Source organism: Triticum urartu, chromosome 6 (genome assembly GCF_003073215.2).
Source record: "Triticum urartu cultivar G1812 chromosome 6, Tu2.1, whole genome shotgun sequence".
Lineage (NCBI taxonomy): Eukaryota > Viridiplantae > Streptophyta > Magnoliopsida > Poales > Poaceae > Triticum > Triticum urartu.
In genome coordinates this window covers 53,405,798-53,420,797 of record NC_053027.1, presented here as the reverse complement: position 1 = coordinate 53,420,797, position 15,000 = coordinate 53,405,798, and positions in this window count along the sequence as shown.

Sequence of the window (15,000 nt, the reverse complement as noted above, 5' to 3'; positions counted from 1 at the left end):
ACTACGGCACGCCCCAAGACGCGGCCTAAACTGCACTAGGGGCTTCCCACTTTGTTATTTTTCTCTTTCAGGACTTCAATCTCTGGAAACCCTGTCCGGCAGCATGACTACCGAACACATGATTGATACGTCTCCGTCGTATCTACTTTTCCAAACACTTTTGCCCCTGTTTTGGACTCTAACTTGTATGATTTGAATGAAACTAACCCAGACTGACGCTGTTTTTAGCAGAATTGCCATGGTGTTGTTTTATGTGCAGAAAACAAATATTCTTGGAATGACCTGAAACTCCATGGAACATCTTAGAAAAAATAATAAAAAATCCTTGCCAAAGATGAAGACCAGGGGGCCCACACCCTTCTCACGAGGTTGGGGGCGCCCCCCTAGGGCGCGCCCCCTACCTCGTGGGCCCCCTGGATGCCCTGCGACGCCAACTCCAACTCTATATATTTGCTTTCGGAGAGAAAAAATCAGAAAGAAGAAACCATCGCGTTTTACGATACGGAGCCGCTGCCAAGCCCTAAAACTTCTCGGGAGGGCTGATCTAGAGTCCGTTCGGGGCTCCGGAGAGGGGGATTCGTCGCCGTCGTCATCATCAACCATCCTCCATCACTAATTTCATGATGCTCACCGCCGTGCGTAAGTAATTCCATTGTAGGCTTGCTGGACGGTGATGGGTTGGATGAGATTAATCATGTAATCGAGTTAGTTTTGTTAGGGTTTGATCCCTAGTATCCACTATGTTCTAAGATTGATGTTGCTATGAATTTGCTATGCTTAATGCTTGTCACTAGGGCCCGAGTGCCATGATTTCAGATCTGAACCTATTATGTTTTCATGAATATATGTGAGTTCTTGATCCTATCTTGCAAGTCTATAGTCACCTACTATGTGTTATGTTCCGGCAACCCCGAAGTGACAATAATCGGGACCTCCCGGTGATGACCATAGTTTGAGGAGTTCATGTATTCACTATGTGCTAATGCTTTGTTCCGGTTCTCTATTAAAAGGAGGCCTTAATATCCCTTAGTTTCCAATAGGACCCCGCTGCCACGGGAGGGTAGGACAAAAGATGTCATGCAAGTTCTTTTCCATAAGCACGTATGACTATATACGGAATACATGCCTACAGTACATTGATGAATTGGAGCTAGTTCTGTGTCACCCTATGTTATGACTGTTACATGATGAACCGCATCCGGCATAATTATCCATCACTGATCTAGTGCCTACGAGTTTTCCATATACTAGTTCTTGCTTATTTACTTTCCCGCTAGTACTGTTACAATCACTACAAAATACGAAAACATTACTTTTGCTGTCTTTACTTTTTTTGCCGCTACCACCACTATCATATTACTTTGCTACTAAACACTTTGCTGCAGATACTAAGTTTCCAGGTGTGGTTGAATTGAAAACTCAGCTGCTAATACTTGAGAATATTCTTTGGCTCCCCTTGTGTCGAATCAATAAATTTGGGATGAATACTCTACCCTCGAAAGCTGTTGCGATCCCCTATACTTATGGGTTATCAAGACTAATTTCTGGCGCCGTTGCCGGGGAGCATAGCTCTATTATTTGAGTCACTTGGGATTTATATCTGCTGGACACTATGAAGAACTTGAGAGATCCAAAAACCAAGATCTATCCGTCAACTACAAGGGGAGGTAAGGAACTGCCATCTAGCTCTGCACTTGATTCACCTTCTGTTATGAGTAAGTTACCGACACCTACACCTGCTTCTGCTATTCGTTCTGATATGTCGCATGTTATTGATGATGCCACTTCTTCTATGCATGATACTTATGATGAAACTGCTTCTATGCCTGATACTACTGTGCCCCTTAGTGAATTTCTTGATGAACAAATTTCTAGGGCTAGAGAAAAAGAAATTATTGAATCTGAATACGATGATGATAGTGATGATGAAAATATGCCTGTTATTCCTGAGGGCTATCTTTTTGATATGGAATCTTCTACCGCTATTTTAGCTTGCAGAGATAGATATGAGCTTAAGAGGTTATTAATTAAATGGAACAAAGAATCACTTAGAGATAAAATGAAAACCGACCCTGCTTTTGCTACTTCACCTATATGTGTTCCTGATAAGGATTATGAATTCTCTGTTGATCCTGATATAATTACTTTGGTTGAATCTGATCCGTTTTATGGATATGAATCTGAAACTGTTGTGGCACATCTTACTAAGTTAAATGATATAGCTGCCCTGTTCACTAATGATGAGAGATCGTGTTACTTTTATATACTCAAAATATTTTCATTCTCATTAAAGGGTGATGCTAAGATATGGTTTAATTCTCTTGATCCTGGTTGTGTGCGTAGTCCCCAGGATATGATTTATTACTTCTCTGCTAAATATTTCCCTGCTCACAAGAAACAAGCTGTTTTGAGGGAAATATACAACTTCATGCAAATTAAAGAAGAGAGTATCCCACAAGCTTGGGGGAGGCTTCTCAAGTTACTTAATGCTTTGCCTGATCTTCCTCTTAAGAAACCTGAAATATTTGATATCTTTTATAATGGACTAACCGATGCTTCCAGAGATTACCTGTATAGTTGTGCTGGTTCTCTTTTCAGGGAAAGAACACCGGATGAAGCTGAAATTCTATTGAATAATATGTTGACAAATGAAAATAATTGGGCACCTTCTGAACCTATTCCTAAACCAACTCCAAAGAAGAGAGGTATTCTATTTCTCAGTCCCGATGATATGCAAGAGGCAAAGAAATGTATGAAAGAAAAAGGTATTAAAGCTGAAGACGTTAAGAATTTACCTCCTATTGAAGAAATACATGGTCTTAATTCACCGCCTGTTGAAGAAACATATGATCTTAATTCTTTATTTACTGAAGAACCTCCTGATCCCGATATCCCGACACAGGTAGTAAAGGTAAATTCGCTCTATAGATATGATAAAGCTAAAGTCCCTCCTACTAAAATTGCTAGTCAGTGCTTGGATGAGTTTGATAAATTTATGTTTAAACATGCTTCTATGGTTACCACTCAAGTAGAACAAGTACTTAAGGCTCAAAAAGAAGTGCTTAATGAAATGAATAGTAAGAAAAATGATTATGCTGTTAGAGTGGCTACTAGAACTGGTAGAATGACTCAGGAACCTTGGTATCGTAAAGGCCACCCTAAGAGAATAGAGCAAGATTATCAAAGAAATAATATTGATGTTCCTAGTTCTTATAAAAAGAAGAAGAAGAAAAATGATAGAAGTGTGCAAACTTCTAGTGAACCTATTGCTGAACCACCTAATAATCCAAATGATATTTCTATTTCTGATGCTGAAACACAATCTGGTAATAAACATGAACCTAGTGAAAATATTAATGATAATGTTCATGATGATGCTCAACCTAGTAATGATAATGATGTAGAAATTGAACGTACTGTTGGTCTTGATAACCCACAATCAAAGAATCAACGTTATGATAAAAGAGACTTTGTTGCTAGGAAACATGGTAAAGAAAGGGAACCTTAGGTTCAGAAACCCATGCTTTTTCCTCCTAAACCATCCAAGAAAAAGGATGATGAGGATTTTGAGCGCTTTGCTGAAATGATTAGGCCTATCTTTTTGCGTATGAGATTAACTAATGTGCTCAAAACAAATCCTTATGCTAAATATATGAAGGATATCATTACTAATAAAAGAAAGATACCGGAAGCTGAAATTTCCCCCATGCTTGCTAATTATTCTTTTAAGGGTGGAATACCAAAGAAACTTGGACACCCCAGAGTACCTATTATACCTTGCTCCATTAAAAGAAATTATATTAAAACTGCTTTATGTGATCTTGGAGCCGGTGTTAGTGTTATGCCTCTCTCTTTATATCGTAGACTTGACTTGAATAAGCTGACACCTACTGAAATATCTTTGCAAGTGGCTGATAAATCAACTGCTATACCTGTCGGTATTTGTGAGGATGTGCCTGTTGTGGTTGCAAAAGTTACTATTTTAACGGACTTTGTTATACTTGATATTCCCGAGGATGATAGTATGTCTATTATTCTTGGAAGACCTTTTCTTAATACTGCAGGGGCTGTTATTGATTGCAACAAAGGCAATGTCACTTTTCATTTTAATGGTAATGAGCATACGGTACACTTTCCGAGGAAACAACCTCAAGTTCATAGTATCAATTCTATTGGAAAAATTCCATCAATTATATTTCGAGGTTTTGAATTTCATCTTCCTACTGTCAAGAAGAAATATGATATTCTTATTATTGGGGATGTGCATATCCCCATTGAGGTAACTTAGTGTTATTCGAAATTTCTCCGGTTTCATGATTATCGGAATGAGTTTGTTAACAAGACTTGATCAACCTTGTTAGTGGATTCCTTTTGATGAGCATGAGATGGATGAAACTAGAAGCACAAACTTGTGTACCCAACTTTTACTTTCTGTTATTTAGATTAAATAAAGTAAAAATAGTATTTTATGTCTGTTTCCTGGCTTATCCGTGCAATATAAAAATATCCCGAAAATAAAAGTCCTCAGAATGCCATGCCAATTTAATATGATTTTTTCGGGAATATTTGAGGATTTACTGTGCAAAAACTACTGCGAGAGGAGCTGCCACCTGGCCACGAGGGTGGTGGGCGCGCCCCCCCTATAGGGCGCGCCCCCTGCCTCGTGGGCCCACGGTGGCCCTCCTCCACTTATCCCAGCACCCATCTTCTTCCTCTGTCTCACACAAACCCAAAAAACCAACTCAAGCACAAGTTCCAGCCACTTTGGCTGTGATTTTCGATCTCCTTGCTCAAAGCACCTCTCACAAAACTGCTTGGGTAGATTGTTCCTTGGTATGTGACTCCTCCATTGGTCCAATTAGTTTTTGTTCTAGTGCTTTATTCTTTGCAAATTTGTGCTGCATAGGTGACCATGTTCTTGAGCTTGCATGTCAAATTTATATGGTTCCAAGTAGTTCTAATGCTTGATTTAGGCTCTAGGCACTTGTTAGGAGTAGTTGCTATCAATATTATTGAAGTTGGTTCATTTTTGTTTGAAGTTACTAAGAATTTCAGATTATTTCAGAAAAATAATGAGGAGATTTTTGAGGGGCTCATCGAGCCAAAGCTCGAAGGAAAAGGCACCGAAGCCTAAGTATAATTTGCCGCGCATCGCGGAGATTCGGGCGTGTGAATGTCCTTCTGAAGATTTCTTGAGAGTAGCCGGTATCTATGAAGATTTTCATGAATTGGCTCACAATGTAGGCCTCACTGCTTTCCTCCACGACCAATGCTATCAGTATCTCTTACTCATAAATACTTTCATTTTCATTCTAGGAACTCACCACCTACGGTGAAGTTTCATTTATATGATGAGGATAAGGAGATGTCACTATATGATTTCTATCGGATTTGTTTAATCCCTTTTGAGGGCAAGACAGAAGAACCACATCATGATGATGTGGCTGGGTTTATTGATACTATCACTGTAGGAGAAACTAGAAAGGTTTCCGATGCACGAATCACTAGCATACATTTTCTTGTTTTACGTTCCTTTGCATTATTTGCTAGTTGTTGTTTAATTGGACGCAGAAACAGAGGAAACCTTAGTATCCCTGATATAATTATTCTGCACCACGGTTTATACAGTGATAACACTTTTAGTATGGGCGGTATTATTGCTAGACGGTTAAGTATGAACCGTACCAAAGGTCCCATCTTTGGAGGCGTCTATGCCACACGCCTAGCTGCACATTTTAACATACCTATTAGGCATGCTGAGAAGGAAGAAAAGGTGCTGCCCCATGTTTATCTAGATCATAAAAGTATGGTGGCACATGATTTTATTGTTAAGATAGGGCAGGAGAGCTTAAATATCAATTGTTATTTAACAAACATCATCCTGAGACTATTATCCTTCCTGCTCCTTCTTTGTTTAATTTTGTAGGACCATACCTCGTTACGTGGGCTACCGTCCAAGCTTACAAGAATCCTGCACCAGCCCCGGAACACACTACAAAAGAAATACACTTCCATGATGATACGTGTTTGTCACAGTAGGTCGCTTTTTTGTCATGCATGTACATCCATGACAAATTTATGACAGAATCAAGATAGTCATACCTGTGCTATCGTAGAAGTGTTCCATGACATTACAAAAATTATCATCACGGAAGTGTCCACTTCCATGATGATAAATCGCGCGTCATAGAAGTGCTTTCGTCAAGGGTGACCGACAAGTGGCATCCACCGTAACGGAACACCGTTAAGCTATCGGGTCGGGTTTTGGATCCGATAACCCGTTAATAGCCCCGACCAATGGGAAATTTCCACGTGTAAAATTCTTATTGGCCGGACGAAACACGTGTTAGCTCGTCAGTGGGTCAGATAGGCGCCTATGATACGTGCGCTGCTTATGCTAGAAAAGTGAACGTAGGCGCCGACCGTTGGATAATAGTACCTGATTCTCGGCGGCGTATGGGTATCGTTGTCATACTTGATAGCTAAGGATCGTCGATGGTGCTCGTGTTGCGGTTGAGTTTGGGCCGGTTGTCGCCGTCGCTGAAGCGGCTCTGGTGCTACGGTTGCGGCGCCTGTCGACATACAAGAAAGCTCATCTATGGTAAGTGAACAGTTGCACGATAAAGAGAAAAACCGAAAGGGGTACAAATCGAAATAACCTGATGAGGCTGCTGCGTCGGTAAAGCAGGGCCGGTGGAGTTGAATACGGCGTCTGTGGAGCGGGTCCGGTCCAGTGGACGAAGGCTTCGGCGGGCGCGTTGTACAGTGCTTTCGGTGAGGGGGATCTATTGCGGCGGACGAGGGCTTGTATGAAGGGCCAGCGAAGGGGCGGACGAGGGAGTCAGTGAAGGGCCTACGCTGTGGTGGACGAGGGCGCCGGTTAAGCAGATCCGGTGCGGTGGACCATGATGGCGGTCAAGGAGATCTGGAGCGGTGGACAAGCCAGTCGCTGAAGCGGCTCCGGTGAAGTGGTGAGTTGGCAGTTGGGGGTTCCAAGGTGCGGAAGGTAGATCGGGCGGGGTGTGAGGTCCACCGTTGCGGTGGAGGACTAGATTCGGCGGCTTGCCGTGGTTGGGGTCGGGGAGGGGAAGGGGAGGGGCTCTGGGGGAAAATGTTGGGGGCAAAGAGGGGAAAACAATGGAGTTACCAAAGCAGCCCTTTTCTGTTCATGTGGCAGGGGTAAAACAGGAATATCGCAGGGCTAAACTTTCGGGCGCGTGATATTTTGATGTGAGCGGGAAGTTTGAAAGCTTTTGGCACCAAAAATTATAAGTATTCTGCTCTCGTACGGCCGACTATGATATCATGCCCGACAATTTTTTTGTTTTGCACGCAAAAAAATGTGCAAGTTTTGAAAATCAATGTCTCCAACTCGAAACTTAGATTGTCCATTCAATTCAAATATGGATCATTGAGCTACTACAAGCAAATACCATCATACGGTCCAATTCAAATGAAATTCCAAATGTGTTTATCCTAAATATGATGGCAAAAGCAAAAATGTGTATGTGTATGAATAAAGTGGATGATTATAAGTTTGAACATGCCCGTATGTGTATATCTCTAGGTTTGATATATGAATTTGAAATCACGAAATCCCGGCTTAAAAAATGTACCTTCGTTTAAATGAATTACAAAAGCTAATGATGGAGTCGAATTCCAAAATTCCAATCTTAGGTTTGTAATTCTGGTACATCAAGGTATATCACGCATGTTCAAAACTATCGTTATCTCATAGTGCAAACTGTGAAACAAATTGACCAACCATGAGTGCACAATATCTCAATTACGATAAAGTCCCTCAAATATAGACACCTCACTCTTTATCTGAAGTCAACCCCCCCACCAAACACACACACACACACACATAGAGAGAGAAGTCGTTCCCTCCCCCAAACACCAACACACGAGCACATTAACACCCCTCTCTCTTGTAAAGTCCGGACCCCTGCATAGGTCTCTATCACTTTGTCTCTCGGGCATGCACACATCTCTTCCCTCACTCTCTAGGTCTCCCGCTATCTCTCTTACCCAAGCACACACACTATGTAGAGTGTATATTTCCCATACACACAAAACGTCACCCCCAAACGTCTATCTCCCTAGTTATGTGGTTCTCGCGCACTCACCTCACACACCACACCCATTGCAAACAAGCACACTTTGTCTCCTTGTGCACCACTCTCCTCTTTCTATCTCTCCCACATGCGGACCCGCCCCAGCTCTTTCCCCGTATACATATATGTCGTGACTCTTTGCATAGCTCCCTAATGTATAATCGTTCTCGATTTCGCACATTGTTCTCTACACCATCTATTCTAGATCTCTCATGAAGTCCCTATCACACACACGATGACTTGCTTCCCTTGCGTCTCCGTTCATAGGCCAATTTCAGACAACATCAACATTGTCTCCCTATCTATACGCCATTTATGGACACGAACGACCCCTCTCGCCCCCTCTCTTCCTCTCACTCGCTCTCTCTCCGTCGCTAGCTCTCTCTTTCTCTCGCTCTCACACCCCTCTCCCACACACACACTCGATGTCTCTTCCAAATAGTCTGCTCCCCCCGCCCGCACCCGTGCTATCTCGCTACTACACATGTCACACCATCCCCCCTTCCCTTATACTAGGTTTACATCATCAGTGGTCTCTCTACTCCACATGCACTCTCTGCCTCTCACACACAAATGCGTGCACAGACACGCACAAACACCCATTTACCTGGATCCTCATCTCTCCTCATGTCTGCATGTGTATCTCACACACTCACTCTCTAATTATGTATATGTGTCTCCACATTACACAACACAAATCCCCATGTACATGTCTCTCTCTATCCTCCACACACATAGACACAAAGAATCGGTTATCATTGCCTTAGTCTCTAAAATATCACACACGCACTCTCTCTCTCTCTCTCTCTCTCTCGCAAACACACTCAACAAGGGTTTCCCCGTGAATAACTTACCGTCTATTCATGAACAGTCGTGGCAGTATGGTGAACACGGGACGTGAAAAAGAATAAATCTACACATTCTTAGACCACCTAGTATGACTACTAGGACTAGAGCAAGCCAAAAAGCGCGCCGCCGTCACCCCCTCCTTGTCGGCGACGGGAAAATCTTTGTTTTACACAGTCGAGAAGTCATTGTGCTAAGGCCCCACATGTCAAGGCGTTGAATAGAATGTAGATGCTAGTTTACGGAAGCAAGTATCGATAATACGTTTGTATCTCCATACTTATATTTCTTCTCTTATAAAAAACCGAGTTGGTGATGATGGTACGTGTGCCTTCTTGCAATATAGACCATTCGATCTATATCTGACGGATGGAAATTAAACTAAAAGATACCCGCACCCCTCTCCACATTTGTAGACAAGGCCTTCCCTCGTTCATCCTTATCTCCAACAAAACCTCATTGTTGAGCAATTAATAAAGGAAGCCTCTGGAACAAACTGGCCTGGTGGCCGCTACCGGCGTCGTTAATCCCCATGCCTCCGCTCAGTCCGACCACCAACCACCACCACAGCCCACTCCTCTTCACCTTATCTCATATTTCTCGAGATATCATTAGTTTTTACACATGGGATTACTCCCACAAGGGTCAATAACAACAAGTGTTTTATAAAAAAATGCATCTTGATGTTCCGTGCAATGCACGGATCTTGCTAGTACTACTACACAAGACTAAGTTGGTGATGCTGGTGTGTTTGCCATCTGTCGTTTCTGATCATTAGATCTACATCGAACGATTGTGAGGTAAGTTGTTGCCTTTTCTCACCAACATTCCACTTGTCTAGAAATTTGCAGAAAAACCCATAATTAGTATCTTAAAACCAACCACATCCCTCCCTGACCTCACCAAAACAGCCCAAGGAATATATTCTAATTGAAACATAATATATCTCTAGTGGCATATGTATATCAAAATTAGAGTGTTTTGTACCAAGTTTGTGAATACGTATTATTCTAATTGTGATTCGTTGCAACGAACATGAACATTGCTAGTATTTCCAACCATGCATTTCTTTTCCTAGTATTCCATAGTTTCGAGTTTTCCATCAAGATATTAGTCACTCATGGTTGATATTTACTTTCAATCATGTACACATATGCACTATGTAACTGGCCTTGCTTATTGGCTTCCAAAGCTTAACTTCCACTCCTACTTACAATATGTAGAGTATTTAACAAAAAACTACCACTTTCAACCAGCCCTAGGAGGAATCTATTGTACAAAAAATAGCAAAAACATACCCAAAATTTCTTAATCCACGCCAAAAACTACCTAGTACTCCTACCGATTAGGTTCGTTTTAACCCATTTATGACAGGTTGGCCCACATGTCCGTGCTGACGAGGCAGCTTAAACCAACACATTTTGTTTGACCGTTGACACGAGGGACCCACATCTGACCTTCTATCCTGTTATTCCCCCTCAAATCATTATTTTTCCTGAACATTACTTCAAACAGTACTGATGCCAGATGGCAGGCTGGCCCGAGCGTGACTCACGAGCGAGCAAGCCGCTGCGCTGGCCTTCGCTCGAGCCAGATGGCTGGCCTTAGCGCGGCGCGCGTGAGCAAGCCGCCGCGCTGCCGTGCCAATCCAGCTAGCAAACCTTGCAGACAAGCAGCTGGACGGAGCTATCTTGGCTAGCTAGCGGCCGCGAGTGCCGGGCGGATCTGGCATCCGGGCTGCCGCAACATGGGCTCCGCACCGCCGGCGGTTTTGACCTCGCCTTCTGCCGGTGACGGTAGCTGCGTCCCATGGCCGAGGATGACTAGGTGGACGGGCCGGAGGTAGGAGGTCACTCGAGGATTTTTGTTGGTAAGAGGAGTACAATGGTTGATAAGGTAGTCTTATCTTAAGTCTGACACGTATGCAAGTGGTAGTAGTTTCTTGGCATTTTAGTGGTTTCTTACATTATTAGAGCAAGTACAATAGAGCTGAGTCAGCGGGCTATAAGAAATAAACTACTACTACATGTTGGCTATAAGATGGACTGTAGATGACATGGCACTGGCTTATAGCCAGCAGCTGGCTATACTATTAACCATGCTCTTAGGGGTTTCTTGTAAGGAACAATGTACGTACTACTAGCGACAAAAGGCGATTCTAGGTTGTGTTGTACTCCAACGAGTACTACTAGTGGTCGCGGGAGTGTATACCTCGTTTTGTGGGTTCGATCCCGGCCGAACGCACGGCGGCCTTTTTTTAAATAGTATACTATCTAGATACATCACAGAAATGGATGTATCTAGAACTAAAATACATCTAGATACATCCATACCTGCGACAAGTAATTCGGAACGGAGGGAGTTCTACACTTCGCTGCGAGCCAATATTTTACACGGGTAGTTTGAGTTTTGAAGTCAAACGGACGTGCGGCCCCACAATTTGGGTGCAGTGGAGTCTGGACAGCCTAGCCACATGAACGGGTTTTCCTTCCCAGCATCCCGTGGCTCGCATGCTCTCCCTAGCAGCACCTCGCTTGCAGCTTCCAGCTAGTAGCATATTTAAACTAGCGCCTCCCAATTAAGCCCGAGGAGCCGGAAAAGCCTGGCGGGGTATTGGGAACTGTGCAATATGGCCCTGTACGTAAAGTGCTCTACTACTACTCTGTAGCTTGTGGAGTTGCATGCATGGACTTCACTCCATTATCGGCTCTACTATAAAAGAAATTCCTCTTGACGTGTTTTTTTGAAACGGAGGCAAAAGCTTTGCTTCATCTCATTCATAAAGAAGGAACTACTAACAAAGTTCGACGAGATCCATTACACCTCCACAAATGGAAGCAAAAAGCCTAGTCTCGCTGTATCAAATAACTCAAATGTTCTGCCCCGAAGTAACCATCACTGATAAACAGGCTGCTAGTGTGTGCGTGAGAGGAGCGGCTGAGTAGGCCAGCTACGTGAGAGGAGCGGCTGAGTAGAGCACCGAGAGTACCCACTAGGCCACTACGCAGGTGTACTTCCCCTGCATTGATAGTACAACGATGGTTCTAGATAATAGTATTACCCTCCACTTCCAATTGTAGCTCCTTGGCACTGAGATTCAAGAGTTCAAAACTGGTGCACTATACAAGACTAGACTAGAAGTATAGTACTCCCTCCTTTCCAGTTTATAGGGCTCATCTCAAAATTTTAGTTTTTCCATTTTATAAGGCTCAATTTGGTTGTTTCCCATCACATGTTCAGTTTCCAAGGTGCATTAAATCATTGCATGCAAGTATTAAGAGAAAATTGACCAATGAATGTAATTTATGCATGCATGCATTGCAATTAATGCATTGGTAAACATACTTTTTTGAGGAAAACAAGAGCATTAATTGGGTGCTTTTTTGAGGAGTAGTTGAGAAAAGTAGTACTAGTACTGCTACAGTACGAGTACGTACTCCTCCATCACGTAATGTATGGCGTTTTTTGACACTAGTTGGCGTGTACAAAAAATGGCAAAAACATACCCAAAATTTCTTAATCCACGCCAAAAACTACTACCTAGTGCCAAAAATTTCTTAGTAGTGCTATTATTTACAGTATAATGCAATCCCATAATGTTCCATAATGCTAGTACTAGTACTCCATGGTACCAAAAACTACTACCTAGTGCGAAAAATTTCTTACTAGTGCTATTATTTAGAGTAGTAAATAATAGCCTCACCCCTTCGCTGAGGAACGATCTACAGTTGGAAGGGACAAGGCCCTGCGGTTACTATGCTCTTATCTCCTCCTCACCAGTTCCCCTCCCCCCGAAGAGAAGGAAGTTCGTCGCTGCTCCCATGGACTCGCCAGGCGGTTCTCCTCCTCGTCGGGTCTGGGAGACCTTGGACGACGATTCTCTGGGAGAAATCGCACGCCGCTCCGACGTCCTCACCGCCACAAGACTCGGTGCTTCCTGCACCAACTTTTCAAGACGCTGCTTAAAAAGGCTTGGGAAAAGGCCATGCTTGTTGGTCTTCCATGCGTCTTCGAACAATCCACCCCTCCCTGGCCATGGTTGCATGTTGACTCCGCTAGAGTTGATGACGTTGAGAGGTAGTCGGATTTTGTCCGATGAGAAGGTCAGTAATGGAGTTTGATCATGTAGTACTTAGTTATTCCATTTCCATCCCATAATTTTTCCGCTGCCCACTGTCTTATATATAGGTCTGGGTCGGTGCCAACGAATATTGGCTTGCATACCTCCGGCCGGATACCACCATGATTTTGCATAACATCCACAGCAATGCGGCCGTTCCGGTAGACCCCTTCTCCACCATTGGGATCGGCCTTCCAGACTGGCTGGTCAAGAATACGTATGATGATACCTACATGAGATTGAAGAAGATATCAATTGCGGACCCGCCGACAAAGCGACGCGGCTACGACGATTACTATCTCATCGCGGTGTTCGACATAAGGATTGCCATCAATGCAGGAGGCAGTAACGGCAGAGGCTGGCGCATGTTGGTGGCGGCAGATTTGTATCCCTACATGTTCGAAGACGTCGTGCGCCATCTAGGCCGCATCTTCGCGGTGACAAGCCAGGGGACTTGTTTCATCTGGTTGACATCCTACGGTACGGGAGATTACAAACGGAATGCACAAACCATCATTTGCATCCCTAACGGTACTCCATTATATTGCAGGGACCAGTCATCCCCCGATCAAAATAAGATCGTTGATCCTGGATGTGCATTTGCATCCGCGATTTGGTCTAACCTGGAACCTTGTAGCTGACTTTGGCATATTGGGATCAACTATCTTAGCAGTCGTTACCCATGGTACCACTGATGTGCAACATGGTCACATAATCTACCATGATCGAACCGTCACCGTCTACCCAGGTATTCCATTTTTTTAACCCTCTTGCCTTCTCTTTCATTGTTGTACTAGTAGTATACTTTGTAGTACTAGTAGGAGTACTTTTTACCTTGGAGGACGCGTATAGCTAGCTAGGACCTTGAAGACTTGAACCCACTAGCTGCCACCATTTTTGTTTTTCCATGTCTTACTATCTCATCCATGTAGCCAAGAGTGGCTATATATAATAAGCCGGTTATTTTACTTCCTCTATACCGGAGTAGTACTATTTGCTGCACAGTATTACTGACCGACACATTTGAGCACAACATTATTATGCATGGACCTTGACTATGTACGTCACCATGTGTCCAGATCTGGGATGTCGCGTGTACCAGATGAACGGCGCCGAGTTCGACCCTCGTGATGCTACGTGGGTGCCGAGGAACACTCTTGGAGAGTACTCGCTTTTCATCGAGGACAACTACCCCATTGCGAAGCAGATGCCACCTTCCGTGCACGACACGGAAGGCCTGCCGTTCATGAAGCATGGTTGTGTCTTCAGTGCGCACCGCCGGATGAACGACATGCTGGGACACGCTATCCCTGATTTATGCCACTTCAGCTTGGATGAGTCTCCATCGTGTGGAACCAGACTAGAAAGCAGCGACAATGATTCCCGTTGCCCACCGCTATGGATCGTGCCATCCATGAAGAACACCTCGGACTGGAACCTGGAGGAGGACATGTAGCCCATCTATAACGTGTAAGTGGAGTAGCGGTAATTGTGAACGGTAGCGCTATGAATATATGTAGACTAGTCTTGCACAAATTTATCACATGAGTTGGAGATGAACTTGTGTGGCATACTTGCATTTGTCCTTTAGAATTTATTACTAGTAAATGTGTTATGTCTACGTGCAACTTGTGTGGTTGTTGCACAGGCTCCAACACGCTCTTTGAGAAAAAAAGGTGACACAACTTTGGATATACGTGACGTGGCGGCATCATACAGTAGCATCGTTCGCTATAGTTTTACTAGTACACTCCTACTAGGACGACAACTCCTATAAAACCTTGCGCTTGGCTCTTTGCCTCTTCGGGAGGTTCAACAGTTCGTACTCGTGTGAACCTTGCACTTGGCTCTTCGCCTCTTCGGAAGGTCCAACAATGATGATACTACAGTACAATATGCTTCTGGCAATCTGACACC